Below are 5898 nucleotides of genomic sequence, written 5' to 3' on the forward strand. Positions count from 1 at the left end.
CATTTAAGAATTGTCCACCGAGACAAAATAAGTCGCTCTAAGGGCGCACAAGAAAGGAGCGAGCGTGTTCCTCGTTTTCCTTTCTTTCAAAAGGCCTTCATAGTTTGATTTGTAATGCGTGTACCATTTCTAACCAAGCTATGTATCTCCCTGGTTTGAGAATATTAGATTAGCTAACTGATACGCCTCTGCCATTTATTCACTAAACAACTAGTGAACTTGAAACGCGGTGCTCAGAGAGAGTGTCCGAACGTTATTTTATGGGAGAATTGTGAAATCTTGATCAAGTGAAATTGTGGTTAGATCCACGGGTGTTTTTGCCTGTCAAAGAGATCCGCCAGATCTACAATAAATGTTATTGTATTAATTGCAGTAAATCTGTAGATTAATTTACCTCACTCTAACGAGTTGAGTGTTCAGCGCTATAAAGATAAGAACCTCAATAGTGCTTTTTGGTTGTTCAGTGTGAAATGCGCCGCCATTTCACGTGAAGCAGTTTTCCTTTCTTTCAAAAGGCCTTCATAGTTTGATTTGTAATGCGTGTACCATTTCTAACCAAGCTATGTATCTCCCTGGTTTGAGAATATTAGATTAGCTAACTGATACGCCTCTGCCATTTATTCACTAAACAACTAGTGAACTTGAAACGCGGTGCTCAGAGAGAGTGTCCGAACGTTATTTTATGGGAGAATTGTGAAATCTTGATCAAGTGAAATTGTGGTTAGATCCACGGGTGTTTTTGCCTGTCAAAGAGATCCGCCAGATCTACAATAAATGTTATTGTATTAATTGCAGTAAATCTGTAGATTAATTTACCTCACTCTAACCGAGTGGAGATTGTTCAGCGCTGTAAGATGAGAATCTAATGAGTGCTTTTTGGTTGTTCGGTGTGAGATGCGCTCACATCTCCGTGGCGTACTTAAACTGTGTATAACCATAGACTGTGTGTAGCACATGCTAGCTTATTGCAGGGTACGTTGCCATAGTAACAGCCGTAACCCGGAAGTTACGAGAAACCTTTTCCAGGGTAACTTTCAGTCCGCCAGCGCCATTTTGAGCCGTTCGTAAACAAAGCCTAGCTAAGCTAACTGAAGCGAACGCTTGTGCATTGAAGCATATGCAAAGCTAGTAGCATTGAAGGCTAGCGGTTAGCACGTAGCATTTGGTGGTCTTAAATGCAGAGTGTTTTGCAGTGGTTAAAGCGTTGAAGTGACCTGATCAGTTACATTTGAACTGTCTTTTCACCTCCCTTTTACACTTACTCATCCTATCTCTCTTCTCCTCGACTCCCATTGAAAAGGATGTTGACAGATGCAAACTTAATAAACCCTACTGCACGCGATTTTAACCAACTATCAGATTAGCGATCTCACAGTTGGTTAATCGTGTTTGTTTAAAGGTTTGCCCTTCCCCTTCACTGGTATCAGTTTAACTGCCACAGCTGTTATTGTTTTTTTTTTAGAAAATTAATCCCAAGCCCAAGCCTCATTACTAATGCTACGTTGTGATTGATTCCATAACTGCTCTTATAATTTTAATGAAATCAGTAGATATTATTAATTTGCTATCCTTTGCAAATGAATTTGAAATCGTTAATTTAAATTAATAGTTATTTACAGATTTGAAATTTTAATTTCATTTCATAAATTAATTTCAGTTCCTGCTTCCACATAGCAACAATAATTACTGATTAATTTAATCATAATTGCTCTCATAATCTAGTGACCATAACATTAGAATTTTAATCATTAACTATCAATAGGGCTATGAAATTTTTAATTGCATTTGTAAGTAATTAGGGTGGTATGGATTAATTTAATTATAATTGCTCTTATGACTGTAATAACATCAGTACGTAGTAACGACTTGCTATCCTTAGGAATTTGAAATTGTTACGTTAATTTCATAATTAATTACAAGTTTGAAATTTTAATTTCATTTCATAAATTAATTTCAGTTCCTGCTTCCACATAGTAACAATACTTATTGATGAAGTTGAATTATAATTGCTATTATAATTTAATGACAACAGCATTAAAATTTTACTCATTAACTATCAATATTGCTCTGAAATTTTAATTTCAGTAAATAGTTAAATAGGGTTGGGTTTCCCTATTCAATGATACAGTTAATTAATTCAATTATAATTGCTCTTATCAATTGTTAATAATGACATCAGTAGATATTGTTAATTTACTATCCGTAGGGATTTGAAATTAAGTTAATTTCATAATTAATTACAGATTTTAAATTTTAATTTCATTTCATAAATTAATTTCAGTTACTGCTTCCACATAGCAACAATATTTGCTGATGAATTGAATTATAAGTGCTATTATAATTTAAGGACAACAACATTAAAAGTTTAATCTTTAACTATCACTTCTAATTTGAAATTTTAATTTCCTTTGCAATTAAGTTCTGCTTTTACCTGTTAGTTTATAAGACCACTGGCCCATCCACTGAGTAAAATCCGAAAAGAAAATTAGGGTTTTCCTCAATACTTAGGTCAGTTAGTCTCCTGCTACAAACAGAGCAAAACCAACCCCTTAGGGGTATTGACCCAACACGCAACCACTCTGTCAACCCTGCCATTTTTCCTAACATTCGAAGTAACTTTTCTCTCCTTCTTCTTCTCTCTCTCTCAGCTGTCTTATTCGGATTTGACTGCTGCTGCTGTTTTGGGATTGTACCTGTGAGAATCATAAAAGCAGAGAATTTTAGAAACATTTAACAAATATTTGTGAAACTTGAACACTTCGTTTCAAAATTGTCTGACTCTCACCCTACCTTCCCTTCTCATCCTGAGATCTTCTTCCACCCCGGAGGAAATTTTAATTACAATCACATTCCTGGTATTTAGAAATCCCCATGTCCAAACCCCTGTCTACTAAATCAATCCTAACAAAAAAAAAAAAGAAGAAAATTTAATTGTACTTATTCTGCTACCAGAAAAGAGTATTTCGTTTTGTCTTTCCTTCTCATCTTGCCATTGGCTCTAACCTTCCTTTACAAAAAAAGAAAAAACAACAACTTTCTTTTATAGGAAATATCTATAAAATATTTTTATAGAATCCCTCTGGTCCCTAGCTGTGCTACCTGTGTGTGCTTACTAAGTCTCCTCACAGAGACTACAAATTGGAAGCATGCCCAACAGGGGATAACATTCGCTGAGGACCACACTCACCTGCCCATTACACACTCAACACCAACCACCCTTGACACTGCACATTTACACTTTTGTTTTGCCTTGTTTGTTTTGTTTTGTTTGTTTTCTCCTCTTCAAGGTCTGTGTCAGTCTAGGTTCCAGGTCAAAACATGTCTCGCACAACAAACCCTGTTGGCCACTGGGAGGACCTGGAATGGCTAAGTGTTGCGACAGACAGCCTCCTCCCTAAGGCTGCTGAAACACTAAAACATCAGACAAAGGACCAGCTGGATGACAACATAACAAGCCTTATGGGACAAGACCCAAGTCAAAGCTACAGTCACAAAGAACTGGCCAAGATCACAGGCTCCTTAAGTCACACACTCATCGCCACCCTCAAGCTGAGCGACAGAGACGCTGCACACCTCCAGCAGGAGCTAACACGCGCACAACGACGCATCGAGCAGCTAGAACTGGAGGCTGAGGAACGACGGGAAGGGCCCGATGAGGTGGAACAAGGCGCCAAGGAGGAGATCGCCAGGCTAAAAGAGACCCTACCGGCTACTACCCAAGAGATGGAACAAGGCAAGGCAGACTACACTGATCTCTCCAACAAGCTACAATATGCAGAACAGCTCCTGGAAAAGGCAAAGGCAGACTTTAGAGGCAAGAACGGCAGAATTAAAGCCCTTAAAACTCACCTGGATGAGTCAAGAAATGAGATCAGCCGCCTAACACTCCAGCTGGACTACATCAAGGAGGAGTCCGACAGCGTCAGAGAGGAACTCAGACATGCCTACGAAGCCGAAAAGGACACAGTCTCACCCGTGCCAAGCAGGACTGGGTCCCCTGTTCCTGGACTGACACGTGATAAAAAGAGGGAGGGGGCAGTGCTGAAACATTCACCAGCTCCCTCCGAAGAACTTTACCTCATGACAAAGCTAAAAGAAACTGCTCCAGATCATCGCATGGCTTGGACCTCAAAGACCTCGACAAGCTCGCCAGGAACATTGGCAAATTCACCCCAAGTGTGCCAGGTAGCCAGGATGTCCAAGCTTATCTGCAAGATATCGACTTTCACCTGGAAATGAGACCCAATGTCACTGACATAGATAGACTCTATTTGCTCCGAACAACATCCAGTCCTGAAGTGCGAAGCTTCCTAGACCGGCAGCCTGCTCAAACAAAGACTTTTTTTTTGTTGATTACCAACTGCTCCGAGAAGCCCTCATTAAAGAGTTTGCCGACCCTGAGTCCGAACAAGGACTAGTGGCTGCCCTGGAGATGAGACATGGACATCATGAACCTCCTCAAGCCTACTACAGCCGAGTCAGATGAGCATACTTCAGAACTCGCAACGAACCTGACATGGAGGATGACCTGAACTTTAAAACTCTCTTCCTAAGAAACCTCCATCCTGGAGTAAGCCACCATCTTGGCGTCCTTGCATGTCTGCGGACAATGAGTGCTCAACAGTTGCTAGACTTGGCGCATAAAGCCTACGGCAAACAAAAGATGGCCTCAGAAAAAGGCGCCAAATCCACAGCAGTTCTTGACTTCAACACTCAAAGTCAAGGGCTGGCTCTAGAGGGCGCCCAACACCAAGACCATGCCAAGCCGCCACCCAAAGAGTGGAACGTACCCCCGTCCAACAGAGAACGGGACTCCCACGCTGGTACCCGACCTAAACAGAGGAACAACCACTGGGATGGACCGCATGGACTACAACACTCACCTGGACGTCACTGGGATAAATCATGGGACCAATCAAGACCTCATGAGAATCGATGGGAGAGATCGTGGAATCAACCAAGCTCATTTGGAAACTCAAGAGAAAAAAACTCATGGGAATCCAACGGAACCTCCAAGGGAAAACGACAAATACATCCCGGAGCAACCAGCCCAAGGAATCGACGGAAAAACTCACAAAGATTCCAAGCTGAACGAGCTCAAACTGAACCCACACAAGAACAAAAGACATCACCATGTTTCGACTCACAAGAACTAATGAAGATGATGATGAAAGAGTTCTTCCACCGAAAGGAGGAGGATCGGAAGTGGGAAAAGAAAAAGAAACCAGAGTCAGCCTGACTAGCAGCCACAGAGCACTCCCTCACCTCACTCTCAGAGAACCGTAACCTCCATAACTTCAGATTAGGCCCCATACCAGTCCAACTAATGTCAGATTAATATGATGACACAGTAACATTCACAAGACCCATCACTTCTATTCTGCCAGTGCCCAGAGAGAGCGTCTGCCGATCAGAAATAACAGACGACACTCACCTCGCAGTCTACACTGTCTCAACACAGCCCGCGACAGAATCACCTGCACAGGTGACCATCAAGGCATGTGGCCTGACCAACATCCACAGTGTGCGCATTCCGACACCCAAATGCGCCATCCACACTTGTGCAGCAGTACAAGATTCCAATAGCGTTATATGAGCCAGTGCAAGAAATCGTTGACTCCATGCTGGAAAAGGGGGTCATCCGGCCCTGTAACAGCACATGCTCTGCTCCGATATGGCCAGTCATGAAACCCAACGGCAAATGGCGGCCCACTATCGACTATCGCAAGTTGAACCAGCACTGGAGCGAAAATCGCCCTCCACAAAGGACAATGGTGTAAAACCAAAGTGAACTATGTTGGCCTGCTCGTCGGATGACACGGCATCAAACCACAGTCCAGCCGCACCCAAGCAATCCAAAACATAAAGACACCCACCAATATTTCTGAGCTGCGAAGC

The 5898-nt window shown here is 42.0% G+C and overlaps 1 pseudogene; it reads left to right on the forward strand.

The window, feature by feature from the left end:
• The first annotated feature begins 3318 nt into the window (after positions 1–3318).
• LOC107704398 (uncharacterized) lies at positions 3319–5239 on the forward strand (annotated as a pseudogene).
• The last annotated feature ends 659 nt before the right edge of the window (positions 5240–5898 follow it).

The sequence above is a fragment of the Sinocyclocheilus anshuiensis genome, unplaced genomic scaffold, assembly GCF_001515605.1.
Source record: "Sinocyclocheilus anshuiensis isolate Anshui unplaced genomic scaffold, SAMN03320099.WGS_v1.1 scaffold1938, whole genome shotgun sequence".
Classification (NCBI taxonomy): domain Eukaryota; kingdom Metazoa; phylum Chordata; class Actinopteri; order Cypriniformes; family Cyprinidae; genus Sinocyclocheilus; species Sinocyclocheilus anshuiensis.